This window comes from Larimichthys crocea, chromosome XII (assembly GCF_000972845.2).
Source record: "Larimichthys crocea isolate SSNF chromosome XII, L_crocea_2.0, whole genome shotgun sequence".
NCBI lineage: Eukaryota > Metazoa > Chordata > Actinopteri > Sciaenidae > Larimichthys > Larimichthys crocea.
Window position 1 is genome coordinate 10,316,322 of NC_040022.1, and position 15,164 is coordinate 10,331,485.

At 39.1% G+C, this 15,164-nt stretch overlaps 1 protein-coding gene across 1 annotated transcript in view; it reads left to right on the forward strand.

The window, feature by feature from the left end:
* LOC104935790 (deleted in malignant brain tumors 1 protein) overlaps positions 1-15,164 on the forward strand; it is a 79,247-nt gene that overhangs the window by 31,970 nt on the left and 32,113 nt on the right. The gene's annotated exons all lie outside the window — the stretch shown is intronic.

The window sequence follows — 15,164 nt, forward strand, 5'->3', positions numbered from 1 at the left end:
CAGCACTACACAATCGTCCAAGTGTAGTCATGCAATTCCCAAAGTCACAATTTACTCTTCAAAAAAATCTTGATCTTGAGAACAACAGAATCTGCAGCAAGGTAAATTTGTGGCAACTGGCAAATGACTTGACTTACTTCTCTCCAGATAGTTCATAGCAACAGTTTTTACACTCTTCAGATAACACAGCCCTAAACTTTCTCCAAGTCTTCAAACCACAGTAGATTGCATTAGTCAAACCAATTCAGCGGGTTCATTGTTCCATGACAAGGACAGAATCTGCAAAAAGGTTCAACAGTTGGGCCAGAGATTTTCCAGCACACTAGCACAAGCATTCCCAGAAGGCTGAGCAGTGTGATACCTGACAAAAAGATTACACCCTCCAGCCCCCTTTTTTAAATTTGGGATCTAAATGTGAAACCTCCGCAAAGCACAAAAGACGTCTTTGTAAGAAAAACTGGCCATATATTTTTACTGTTCTATAATGTGGACTGCACACAGACTATCCTCCCTTCTATATTTGCAATACCTTTTATCACCATTGTAGCTAAATTGCTAACATTAGCTACTGTACTGGTAAGACTACATTCAGGAATTGTAGTTGTAGTGTAGTTCAAAGAGCGTGTTTGACCCTTCACTTTGAGGACTGTACTTCTGGAGTAGGCTACTGTGTCAAATCTACTGTGTACCATTATAACTCTTAAATAGCTATTACCTTTACAGGAACAAACAAAATTACATGAGGGGGGAAAAAATCACCCAATTTATATGTGGAAAAGTCACTGCAACCCAGTCAGTCCTCCTTGCCGACTCTTTGGTGAATTGTCCCCCAGTAAACAGCCTCCACCTGTGGTGAAGGCCGGTTAGTTCCTGAGCAAAGCACATTAGAACAAATAACAGTAATGTGGTAGTTGGTAGTGTCTTATGTGAAAAAAGATCTTCCAATTTATGTGGTTAACTCAGCGTGACCCAGTCAGTCCTCCCTGTCCACTCTTTGGTGAACTGCTACCTGTAAAACAGCCACCATTTCCAGCAGCGAGGGTCAGTAAAGTCCTGCTGTTCACTGATGGTGATTATGTGATGTGATCTGAACTCAAAAACTCTTCTTCTCCAGTGTCCATTAGATTGCAAACCTGGGAACACTTTGTTGGCAGAGCAATTTTTAGATTTACAGTGGAAACCGGGTGAAAACCTGCAAAAAAAATAAATAAATCACATGATGTCAGTTGTGTTTTTTGATGACAACTTAAACTATCTACAATTCAAAGCTCAGGAATCTATTTTCCACCTTTTGGATAATGATTTTAAAATGATGGGTACTCATCTAGGCACTGTAGTGCTTTGGGAGCTATGTGGTGTAGTGGTTTAAACTATGTCTCATTGCTATCCTTTGAGTTATTTAAAGGTACCAGTATTGCTTTATTCTTTTCCAACATGTAATATGTATTTTTTGAGTATTTCAAGAGACTTGAGTAGACCTGAAAGGCAACAAAAGAAGTTCAGCCTGAGCATGAATGCATGAGAGAGATGTAAGAGAGCAATGCACAGGCCTGATGGAAGACTAGGAAAGAAAGGACAGAAAAGGGAGGGCAGTGAAAGAGAGAAAAATAAGGGAGGTGAGTTTACCCTTTGACCCAACGTTCCATTCTATCCCAGAATACTTTGGGGGCCCCCTGACAGACGCTTAATGCCTCACATGGACGCACATGAATGTATATTAGCTTGTGCACACACACACACACACACACACACACACACACACACACACGCCAACACATTAACACACACTCCTGCAGTTGATCTCTGTTGTGCTTACGGGGGTGGTTGATTTCATTAGCAAAGAGATCAGTGTGCTAAACCATATTAGCTCTCATCTCTGCCTCTTTGTACTTTTTCTTCTTCTTCTTCTTTCTCTCCTTGTGTTCAGGTTGACTCAGAGAGATGAAATAACACGCGAATGCGCCTCTCACACACAAAAAAAGCAGACAGGCAACAACCTCAATGTCAATAGGTTTGTTTCGGAGCCAGGATCAGGTGGTTCTATGTAGGTCAGAGGGAGAATAAAAAGAGAGAGGAGCCATGTGTGGGTATCCTCAATAATTAATCAATCCTTTTGCTTTCTCTGCCTCTCTCTCCGCCTGGCACAGACATGAGAATAAATGGATAAGCTTGGAGGTAGTCAGGCATGCAAACATAGGCAGAAGAAGAGACAGTCGACTGCACATCAAGCTGTGGAGTTTATTTGTCCTCTGGGGGCATTTAGCTTGGATAATCACCTCAAGGAGCTTTTAGCAAGCTGCTGTCGTCACCACTGTGTCAAAATTCAAATTACATGTTCAAGTTTCTCCATTTCTAAGATGGATATTTTCTGTGAAGGTCACACGAGCTAGTTGCTTTTGAGGAACGACGTCAAGTCCTGGTACTTTGATCTGCAGTATCCTCATGCGCTCTCAGTGAGAAAAAGGGGGAAGCCACAAGGGTGGCGGGTTTCAGAGAAGGGTGGTGCTGCCAAATGATTGACGTCTACGCCCGTAGTGCGCACTTAAATGATCTCTCACACACACACAGAGGCAGTCTGGTGACACAGGATATCCTGCTGTAGGCGTCAGCCTCGGGAAGAGGAAGTGCAATCTGCTAAAGCTGATGGGAGAGAAGCTTCAGTTTGTGTTTTTTCTCACTATAAGGCCAAAATATGAGAACGGAGACACCACAAACACACCAATTAGGACATATATTGCCTAATTAATAACATTATATGCAGATAACCTTGAACGAATTATTGACCTGACACTCTAATATGCCCTCAATGAAACTGTCCTGTTGGGATTAAATTATATTTAAGTCTTTTCCACCCAATTTAGGACATACAGGGGCTTGGAGGTCAGATGCTCTACACTTCATGCTGCTGTTGTAGATAATCTTCTAACGCCATTTCTGGATGTGTCTGACATTGTTTGTTGTTTTGATGTGCCATTAAAGTCAGTTGACCTAAGAAACTTCACGCATGGAGTTGGTTAAGGCGGATAGATAGGTCAAACAAGCACAGTCTTGTCTAAAACCTTATTTCAAGTTACATAAGTGAGTCAACTTTAGTTATGTCAGATATGTAACGTTTCTTACAATATATACCTTAAACTAACCAAGAAAGTTTTGTGCCTTAACGTAACCCAAGTGTGAGCATTTCACAACAATAACCACACAAGCATTATTGTGAAAGTCTAACCACGCATTGCATATTTATTATTGCCACCTTGACTGGATGTTGCATACTTATTGTTGCTAACAGGGGAACAGAAATGACACTAGAGGGATACTTACAGTGTCATAGTTGCCTATGGCATTACCTCTAGAGCCTGATGTCAAGTGGTTGTGGTATTAATTCAGTGTCAATGGAAAGTTTTTATAGAATGCTTTGTGATTCACAATATTGTGGCAAGCAGATTTGACAATGTTAAATCATTTGACATGCTAATTTTATTTGATATATATTTTATTTTTTAGAATAAAAATTATATAAATTCTACAATAAAATTTGAGTTGCATATGTCGCTATTTACACTATAATATGAGATATTAGCTCAAAAAACGTATGTGATTAATACTAATACAGAGGGGCACCTGGCATGCCTTGCACCAGAATGGGGTACTTCTTCCTGATCCTGGAAGGGTTTGTGGTTGGTCCGAGACAGGACTGCCTTCCTCTTCTGAAAATAAATAAATAAAAGTACTATTTCCACCACACCTCTGCATCGTCATTGTTCACCGACACAAAGACAGACTTCTGAAGGGATTGAAGAGACTAAAATAGTTTGGAGTATTTGCTTTATTTCACATGTGACTATTTACTTCTACCCTCTCATCTGTTTATTTTACATGGGCTATTATATGTTTACTTTGCCATGCTATAATGATCACAGGGAAAAAACACAGTGTTTTTATTACAGATACTGTAGGTCTGTGTGGATAACTGGCAAATGGTACACAAAATACAACAGATCTCCAATCCAAAATCACATTTCACTACGTTGTTACCTCTGATGTCCTCTCATCCTCAGGACTCTCACTATTTTCCTTCTTCACGTTGATTTTTCTTTGCCATATCTTTAACCCGTCTTTGACGTATTAGTTTTTTTACAGAAATCATAAACAAGTAGACAACAAGAAGCTCACAAGATTGTGGTGGCCACCGTTTTCTTTTCTTTTTTTCTTTAAGGATTGATGACAATTTAAAAACAATATGACAATTGGGATCACATATGCGCCTGAGGACGGTTCTGTGAAATTGTGAAAATTATAGCAGAAATTTAAAACCAATACAACAACTTTACTACTTTACAATAGTGAAGGCAGATATGTTTTTTAAATATTTACACACACTGATAGGAAAAAACACTGTTGACAAAGAGGTCTGAGATCTTTTGATGCATTTGTTGCAGAACTGGTTTGACAACTGTGTTTTCAATTATTGATGTATTTCATGTCTCTGTGAAACATTTTTGTCTGGGTGACATGAATGAAATTAAGCTGAATTACCCAGAACTGACTTGGTGCTGTTTGTGGATGATGTGTTGGGAGTGGGGGATGGTATAGAGAAGCAAAAAGTCCTCCATAGTGATGATAAATAATGTCTCAAAGGCCAAGAAGTGATTTTGTTTTTACGATAGTAATAATAGCTGTGTTTTCATCCAAATTTATTGCAAATTTTAAACAAATTTAAAAAGTAAATCTGCAAAAGAAAATGTTTGTTTACATCCACCACCATTATGTGATTATTAGGAGTTGGTTTATCAATATGAATTTGTCTCTTCCCTCCATGGCTGCCAAATACATCTGTATGCAGACATATACTATTTTGTACTCTGTTGTTAATTCTGTTCAATTAGACACTGAAAAACTGCAACTCGTGTGCATTGCAACATTATCTTATTAGTTTAATCTTACTTACTTACTTAAACTTACTGTAATCACCATGTCTACTGTCAATGGCTTAACTATTGGAAAGGCTACAAAATATAATTGGCATCTTGGCAGTCACCTTAGAGGAACCTTGTTGGCAAACTACGAGGAAAGATTGTTTTTTTAAATACAGAAACTAAACCTGCTTTGCATTGATTTGTAGAAGGACGACTGTTGAATCAACTCTGGACTTGGGGAAGGTATCTCGCGCCAGGACTGATCTTGAAAAGACTATTTTTAGTATTCAGCTGTTCAGTTCAGCCGCACCTCTTGCAAAGTGACCTAAAACTGAACACTCTTATACCTCTTGGGTATAAGAGTGTACTACTTAACCATCCCTCACCTGCCTAGAACTGTTTTCCCAGTTTTAGTTTGGGTTGGAAAAACATAATGCTGCTAAAGAAGAGGGCACAAGAAGATGGAGTAATTAAAAAAGCGAGCCTCAAACATAAGAGCACATAATTGAAATATGTTTGCATTAATGTGAAGGTTACATCAAGGTTACAACTAAACTAAACAACTAAAGGAGCAATGACGAAACTGAACACATCTCAAGTCAGTGTAAAAACTTTTGTACATAATTATTTTTTCAAATTGTTGTTTCGATCAACGCTTTTTAATTTGACACTTGAACATGCACCTAAAAATATATAAGATAATGGTAACACAGCTAGTAACTGTTTTTGTGCATGCCACCATCACCATGCTGCAGGTTAGGTATTGGCAGAAACACTACTTGGTTAGATTTTGGTCATTGTTACGAGAAACCAATATTGTCGGTAGGAAATGGCATGCAAACAGGAGTCTAGAGTCACACACTTTGTTGACTCGTTCTTTTACCCGGACTACCTAAGAGTGGTATAAAAATGTCACAACATTTGCACAGCTGCTAGAGGTCCTTATCAGAAAAAACTACAATTTAGTTTAAGGAATGTTGTTATTCTCACAAGAGCCTCGGAGAAACAGAAGGTAGGAAGCACAGGAAGTAAAAGGGAGTGAGCAGGGACGTAGCGACGGCGGCATGGAGGGAGGGGAAGCTCGATGCCTGAAGCAGATGGGGAATAAAACAATGGGGGAGCTGTGACATGATGGGATTCCCCTACATTCCCCTGTTTGGCTGGGACAGAGAGGCCAGCAGTGACAGCAGTGTACTTACACACAGCCTGCTCGTCATATGCAGGAATGAGAACCAAAGGGCACACATGTTTGTGCCTGTACACAGAGGGTTTATTGTTACAGGACATCGATAAATCAATCAAATGAAATCTTCTGCAAAAAGAAAGTTAGCAGCACGACCTTTTCACTGAATTAAAGATGCAGAGCACACAACTGCTGATGTGATAAGAGGCTGCAGTTATGAACACATTGTGTAACTAGTTGTGCAGCGCAGAGCTGTCTGACCTTACACAACAGACCCAAATATTTCCGCAGACACACACACACGCACGCACGCACAAACACACACATTCAGGCATGTTCTCACCCACATTACTCCTACTGTAGTAATGGGGTCACAGAAAGCTAGCTGAGAGCTTTGCTGCTCTCTTTTGTCTACAGATGGATTCTTTCTCTTTTTATGTAGCTCAGGTGTCTCTGTTAGCCTGAATAATAACTGGCTGTGTGCTATGCTCCACCCAACCTTCAATTCGTCTGGTTTATCCAGCTGTGTGTGTGTGTGTTTTTTAATTATTTTATTTGCTGCCATGTTAGGCTTTAGGTTTTTACTCTAGTGCAAAATGGCTCTCGATTCTCAAGTTTCCATTGAAATTGGAATTGAAAATTCCAGAAAATCTGCAAAAGAAAATGCTAATTAATGCACATTGCCCTCTGCTACTCCTGCCTGAATATCAGGATTCGGCACATCAAATGAATAAATAAATAAATGAAAACAGTGACAAAATCATCAATATGATGAAAATATGGCATTTTTATTTATCTTATTATCGTCAATATGAGGATGGTTTCCTCATCCCTCCATACAGATCTGATGTTTTTATCTTTATCAAACTGAATGAACTCACTTTTTGGTGCAGATTGAAAGTGCACATAAACAAAGCTGATGTAGCGATGTAGTTGCTGATTGCAGCCTCCCTCGCCTCAACCTCCTTCATCTTTTAGTTCATTCATAGAAACCTGATGGTGCATGGTGGACTCTGTGGAAGAGGACTTGCAGAGTCTATAGATATAAAAACCTCATTCCAGATGAAAACATGATCATGAATATCTATCCATTTCTGACATATTCTGCAAATAGTGCTCTCTAAATCGTACTCACTGGGCCTTTGATGGGTTTTAGTGTGCATATTGAGCCATATTGAGATAGTCACTGTAGTTATACTAAAGCTGACATACAGTACATTTCTTTAAAAATGTGTCTTCATGTCTTGGCCCAGCTATGCAGATGTGGGGACCACAACAACTGTGGATTGCTTGTTCTTTCGCCAAAAAGTTGTATATGATAACCGAGGAGCTAATGTAAACGTTCTGCTCACTACAATCATGGCTCACACATAAAAATGAAAGAACATAAATAGCAACAAGGCAGACCTTCCTATTGTCACTTGTATCACAAAACAAATGTCAGAATCAACGCTGAGCTATAAATGAAAACCTGCACTTTGGACCTCTGGTTATACTTAATTGGCAGCTCAGTTGCATGTAAAGTCAATAAGGCAGGCTCCTTACTTAAAAAATTCAGGATTTATGATCCAAACTCAACTGTTGCTGGAAGCTTACAGACCAGAAAAACAATGTTTTCGAAAAAATATTATGCATAAGCATGTATGACTACATGTAGTTCAGTGCTCCAGGCCGTACAAGCACACAGTAAAACCTCAACAGACTTGACGAGAGACAAACTCATTCTGCTTGTCACACACGCCCTTGTATATTCGTCATGCTTAATTACTAAATTCAGTTGATCTGTTATGCTGCTCCTCTCACGCAAGGGGCACACACACACGAACACACAAACACACACACACACACACACACACACACACACACACACACAGAAGCTTGTTTCTAGGTTTACTCTTAAGCGCATTATGCTTGTGTCTTTACATACGAACACAATGTGCATACATGAATCATTTTGAGATTAGTTTCTTGAGAAGTCTCTTATGTATCTGCATGTGTGGTTCCCACTGTGAAGCATGGAGGAGGAGAATACCCTGTAAAAAAAAAACAACATTTTTTTATTATCTGGCAGCTATAGTTCCCAGAATTCTACCTTTACGGTTTAACCTTTTTATTTTAAATTACAGTTACATGTTGATTTCATGTTTAAAATGGGTGTTTTATTCCATATTTTAAAATCCATGTAGATTTTATGATGAGAAACTTTAATATTACAGTAACATGAAAGTAATATGTAAATATTACCGTGTTTTACTGTATTTTTAACAGTATTTAAAATAAAATACTACTTTTTTCTGTATAAATTCCCTTAAAATGGCCTACAATAAAGGTTTTGAACAATGACTGCTTTACTGTACACAGGAAAACACTCATGGCATATTTTCTGGTCTTTTACTGCCAAGGTTTGGCAGTTTTTCTTAGTTAGATAGAAAAAGCAGCCAACAAGTGCTCAGCATATATGAGAACTCGTTCAAGACTGCTGGAAAATCATTCCATGTGATGACCTCATGAAGCTGACTGAGAGAATGCCAAGAGTGTGCAGAGATGTCAACAAAGAAAAAGGTAGCTACTTTGTGGAACCTAAAATATAAAACATGTTCTGTTTACATGTTTGTTGTTTACAACATAAATCCATATCCATATGTGTTAATCCATAGTTTTGATGTCTTCTGTGTTAATCTACAATGCAGAAAGTAAGTTGTGTCCAAACTTTTGACTGGTGCTGCATGTACTGTATATATATCAGTTAATTGGTGTTCATGTCAATTAAACTTTAAAGCTCAGTGGTGGCTCCGTTTTGTACATTGCACTTTTTGCATCTGGGATTTGCTTCTCACTGACCCGTAAATAATGAACACAAAGGGATATCCACCAGTAGGGCAGAACATACAGATGCACCCACACACACCAGAGGAGCATCACCATGTGCTATATATATATAAATAACGCACAGACCCATATACACACAAATCCACACTACCCCACTGGCCATGACATGCACATAGCATGCACACACACATAAATATATATGTGTGTGTGTATGTGTATGTATGTTTATACATATATTGATGAAGGCTTGTACTAACACATAAGCACACACATGCACATACACTCTCTAACTTACTGGATGTGACATACTTGTATGGCTGTGACACATATGTCACACGCAATGTCCTGAACTGCCTGCCCTCCTTTTTTGCTGCAGTTCAGGAACAGTACACTGAAGAATAAAAACTCTGAAGAGAAACGTCCCTTGTGATGGCCGTAATTATGACCAAATATACACTGACACTGAAATGTTGTTGTTGTTTGTGTTCTATGGGTACGACACTGGACAAACTCCAAAAGTATCAGAGGTTTGATTTCAGTGTTTAGATTTTATTCATTTGGACCCTTGATTTTGAGTTGGTTATATATGTTGCATGCATTGTTACGACCAAGGTCTTTCAGGGAAAGAGCTGTTTTTGGTAAAAAATAGAAGTTATTTATTGCCAGGAGTTCGGATTAATAATAAAACAAAAAAGAGTGAGGTACACTACAAGGGAAAGAAGGGCAAGTGAAATCTGCTCCAACCTAATAAATAAATAAAAGCAAAAGATAACTCTAGACAAGTGCTAACTTCCTATACAAGACCAAAAGGAAAAGACAAACCTCACTATCTAACTTTTACTCAACAAATCAAAAACAGGATGACAGGTAATCAGTATTCGTGGTAGCTCATTTAACAAGTTAATTCAAAAATTAACATTCACAATTCATCACATAGGCTGGCTAAATTTAGTAACTTAGTTCCCCAAATTGCATCCTACAGATTGGGTTATCTGGTTGGGTGCCACTCAGGATGTTAGAAGGTGATCATGGCCACGCCTCACCAATCAGGACAAGGGGGAACCACACACCTAGCTCAGCATACACATAAACACCAACGGAAAACCTTCAGGTGACATAGACATTTATAGATTAAAAAAATATATAATTAGATAAATAAATGTGTGGATAAATAAATTAGTTAATTAATATATAAATGTACAATTAAATTGGGATTTATTTATAGTGACAATTAAACATGAAATTACATAATTATATATTGGTGATGTATTATCTTATATCATAATTATGTATTCTTTCATTTATTTAGGCATTTTATTATATAATGCTATATTGACTGATATACTTAAGTATTCATGTATATGATTATTTATTTGTAAATATAAATATACCTAATTTTGGCCCTTCAAACCCTCCATACAGGATGCCATCAGAATGTGTACCGTTCTGAAGAGCACAGGGTTCCGTGAATACTATACCCAGCAGACATCGAACCCAAATGGAACAGAAACACTGCTCACAATGCCTGCTTCACATGGCATGTGACATTGCGTGATTATTTCTGTACTGTACGTGTGATGTGAACCATAAATGACTCTATACATGCATGTGTGTGTGTGTGTGTGTGTGTGTGTGTGTTTTGCCTTCTGACCCCAGGCACACAGAATCACTGTGTTGTCGAATCATGTTTGTTTACCACTTTTTCCCTTCTCTGTCTTTCTGTTTTCGTCTCTATTTCTGTCTATCCGCCCTTCTTCTTGTGCTATCACCCCCCTCCCCTCTCTCTCTCTTCATACCTGTCTCTCTACGTGTCTCTCACCCCTCCTTCCTGTCTCTGTCCTTCTGTGTGATTTTGTCGTCTATCTTACATTATTCGCTTTATTCCTCTCATTACTCCTCTGTTCCAGCCTGTCTCTATCCCTGTCTCATCTTCCTCATCTCTCCCTTTCTCCCTCTCTCTCTCTCTATCTCTCTCTCTCTCTCTCTCTCTCTGAAAAGTGTAACCTACTTACAGCACAGCTGTCTGATGAATAATGGAGGAGAGACAGTTACTATCAGCGTTTCCATCAGCAGGATCCGGCTTTGATCTCTGCTCCTCTCCCCAGCCTTTTCCTCACAACTTTCCTCCTAAGTTTCTCCTTGCCTCCTTTCTCCTTTCAACTCATTGCTCTCTGTTTTTCTTCCTCTTGACAGTTATTACAAATTGTAGGTCTAAGTTCACCAATAAAACCACCAACGAAACTGGTGATTTTGGCATAAGTGGCCAGTTGTTAGTGTTAGGGTGAACAGCAATCAGATTCAAATTCAGCCTGAATCTATCTATATATACATATATGTTTATATATATATATGTTATATACTGTGTGTGGATATTTTTCTTGTTCAAAATATTATGTGTTACATCTGTCTACAGTACATTTAGATTATATGTGTCGCTCCTGGCAACAACCAAACCTGGGTGTGGAAGCCAATGACTGGATGTCTGTATTAACCTGTTATGGGGGCCCAGGACAAAAATAAGCTGCTGGAACATTATTAATTCTGTTTTTTTTTTCATCTGGACTATACTGTAGATGCATGGTGGACTCCGTAGAAAGGGCCTGCAGCGTCTATAGATCTAAAAGGCTCATTCCAGGTCATTATCCATCCATCCATCCGTCCATCCATCCATTTTTTGTAACTGCTTATCCTTATCAGGGTTGAGCTGGCATTGATCTCAATCACACTTGCATTCATACCTATAGACAATTTAGAGTCACCAATTAACCTACATGTCTTTGGACTGGGGGAGGAAGCCAGAGTACCCGGAGAGAACTCATGCTGAACATGCAAAGTCTTGCTGTGAGACTGCCTGTAGGGTATTCCCATAACTGATTTAGAAATATGCATGATGTATGCAAAACACAATTATCATCAATAAAACTCTTAGACAAATACTTAAAGGTCCGGTGTGTTGTTTAGTGCCACCTAGCAGTGAAGTTGCAGACTGCAACCAAATGAATACTCTCCCATGTCTTATCTTCTCCTTTCAAGCATATAGGGAAAAACTGCAAAATTCACATAAAAAGCAAAAGGCCCTATCTAGAGCCAGCATTTGGTTTGTCTGTTCTGGACTACTATAGGAAAAATGATGGTTCAACATGGTAGACTCTGTGAAAGAGGCAACATTTTAAGGCAACAAAAACACATTCATTCTTATTTTCAAGTGATTATACACTAATGAAAACATATTGAAAACACTGGACCTTTAAGTTTATAATAGCTATCATCTCTGTGATGATAGTGGCTGTAGAGTGGCCGGTTCAAGTCCAGTATGGTGTTCTATGGCAACTGGAGAGGTGCCAGTTCTACTCCTGGGCACTGCCGCGGTGCTCTTGAGCAAGGTACGGAAGCCACACCCAGAGCACCGCTATGTGTTGCTGCCTATCACTCCACCAACATTTACATGTGTATGAACTCTTTGTGTGTGTGGTTGTTTCGTATGTAAGTTAAAAAAGAAAAATTTCCCCTTAAGAGATCGATAAAGTACCTATTCTATTCTCCTTAAAAAAATCATAACAGTCTATGAGGGCTTTAAGAGTAACTTAGCACCTCCACAGGATGTTCTCGTTAAACCTCCAATTAGTTTAACTTGCTGATGTGATGCAGAAGCAGACCCCGGGGTGTGTCAATATATGGTAACATCACTGTTGAGGCGAGAGTGAACCAAACAGTGAAGCTGTGAGCCAGACAGCTGAATTCAAAGCTTTTGTCGACACCACCGACTCCATTTGTCACCTTGTGTAGTCCCAATGCCCTACACACTAAATAAACACAAAGTGGCTGTCTCTCTCACACAGCCGCCCTCCTCTCATCATTGACACAAACCCTTTACCAGCTTCACTGAACTGGATCTCTGCTCGCTGAACTGAAATAAACCACAACTGCACACATTAACCACAGAAATGCAGCATCTTTGTCATTCTGTCTGTCTGTCTGTCTGTCAACCTGTCTGCCTTTGTGGCTGCTCAGCTACAACGGCAGATTAAAGCAAATAAAGAAAAAACACCAGGTCGAAGGTGGTTTCACATTGAAGACATAGCAGTGGTGGCATACTTGCTGCAGTTAGAGCTGTGTGTGTGTGAGGGTGTGTGTGTGTGAGAAAGCGGGAGAGAGAGCAGTGAGTCAAGTCTGTCAGAGGACTGCTGAGCTCAGTGATTCTTGAACTGTTTGTTTGGACTGTGGAGAGGAACCAATATGTCTGCCTTGATGGCTTGTCTGTATATGTGTGTGTGTGTGTGTGTGTGTGTGTGTGTGTGTGTGTTGTTAGTGCCATTTAAAAGTATAAGTGGGCCATATATATACATTTCTATTCATGTATTGTGTGGTTGTGCATGCACGTGTATGTGTGTGTCAGAGACAGAGGAGCAGTCTGAGCTGATCTCTGCTACACACACAATTTACATAACAAGTAATATGTGAATATGCGTTTTGATCTTTTGTCAAATATGCCGGTGAGTGCAGTTTTCTCTAAATGAAAAAACGGAACAAAATGACTCAGTTTCCACTTCTTTATCTGAACAGATGAGGGTTTATGGGTGACAGCAGTTGGGAGAGGCTCTGGAGGAGTTGATGTGCTCACCTCCCCTAATTCCAACAAGTTGTGGGGCCGTGCTAGTAGATTGGAAGCAGATGTGTTAAGGTTATACACCAAGAGAAATATAAAGTATAAAAGAAGACAGCCATGCAAATGTCCCAGGATAATACCTGTGCACGATCAGCATGTTCCAGCCTGCGCGTCTCTCAGGATATACGCAGGGATACAATGAGGTTATGGGTGACCATAAGTCACTGAGGCTTACAGAGGAGACAATGCGTACACCTGCCAAATCTCAATAACGCCTCTTGTGTCCGTGAGTTTTGTAACATGAGCCCTTAGTTTGTCATGTTAAACTAAAGTATTGAGCAAATAAAATGTTTGACCACTAGATTAAAAGTCATTGTGGATCATTAAACTTAATCCTGAGAGGAACGTGAACGTCTGTAGCTAATTTCATAGCAGTCCAACCAATAGTTGCTGAAGTATTACAGCATTGGATCAACCGACCGTCATGTCATATAGCAAGACTCTTAGCGTTGCTAATAAAAACAGTTAAGATACAAACAAAATACATAAAAGTATAAAAGAATCAGCCATGTAAATATCTTAGAATGACAACAGTACACATTTTCTTGCAACCATGCGAGGGCAAAAACACACAGGAAAGTGGTGAGTCCACCAGCAACCCACCATAATGTCCCGCACTGGCTGCCGGCAAGCTGTCAGTTTACTGCTGAGTCCACGTTTTTGTCTCACAGTGATACAGATCAGCACAGTGCAATGACAACATAGTTTCGAATATTGAATTTCACTTCTGCAATACTCTGTAAACAGAGCCCGCTAAATCTGACGGACTGGACCTTTAACCTATAACCCTAATCTTCATCTCCACCTCCGTCATTCTCTCGCTCTTTGTTGCTTTCCACCACCACCACCCCCCACACATTTCACCTCTCCCCTTCCTCTGTGGTTCTCATAGATTAAATGTCCTGTATCGATTAACAGGCGGCAATGAATGTGATGTTTCCCCTTTTCTCCGCTCATATTTTAACCAGCGGCTAATCAATACGGGCAGGCCTCACAGCAAGGACATGGGCTCACTTAAAGGAATTTAAGCTGTGTGCGCGCTGATGCTTCCCTACATTATGGCAACATTTCATCTGTAATAGATAAAATAAAACAAAATCCAACAAAAACCTGAACTAAAACCTTTAATCAGAATCTCAACCAAACTAAAAACCAGGGCTACAACTTCCTCTACTACTGCAACACTACCATAAAAAACAAATAAATAAAAAGAATAGTAAAAGCCTTGTATTCAGTATGACAGTGTTACGTAATTATATATTATACTACTGGATATATTTCTGATGTTTTATGTAAACATCCTTTTAATGTGCATCTGATCAGGTTGGAGCTCATTGCATTTTACATTATGTTGGGGAGTTCTGGAACAGTGTATCATATTTCATGTTCTTATGATACAGTTTGCATGCAAAATAATAATTGTGCATATAATATATATTAATATGAATGAATAATATTTAATATTATTATTAATAATGTTTTAATAGGTCAATTAAGTAGTCTAATAGTAGCAGTACTCGTGAGAATTGAATATATTACTACTAGTACGAATAGTAAACATTTTACTAGTTAC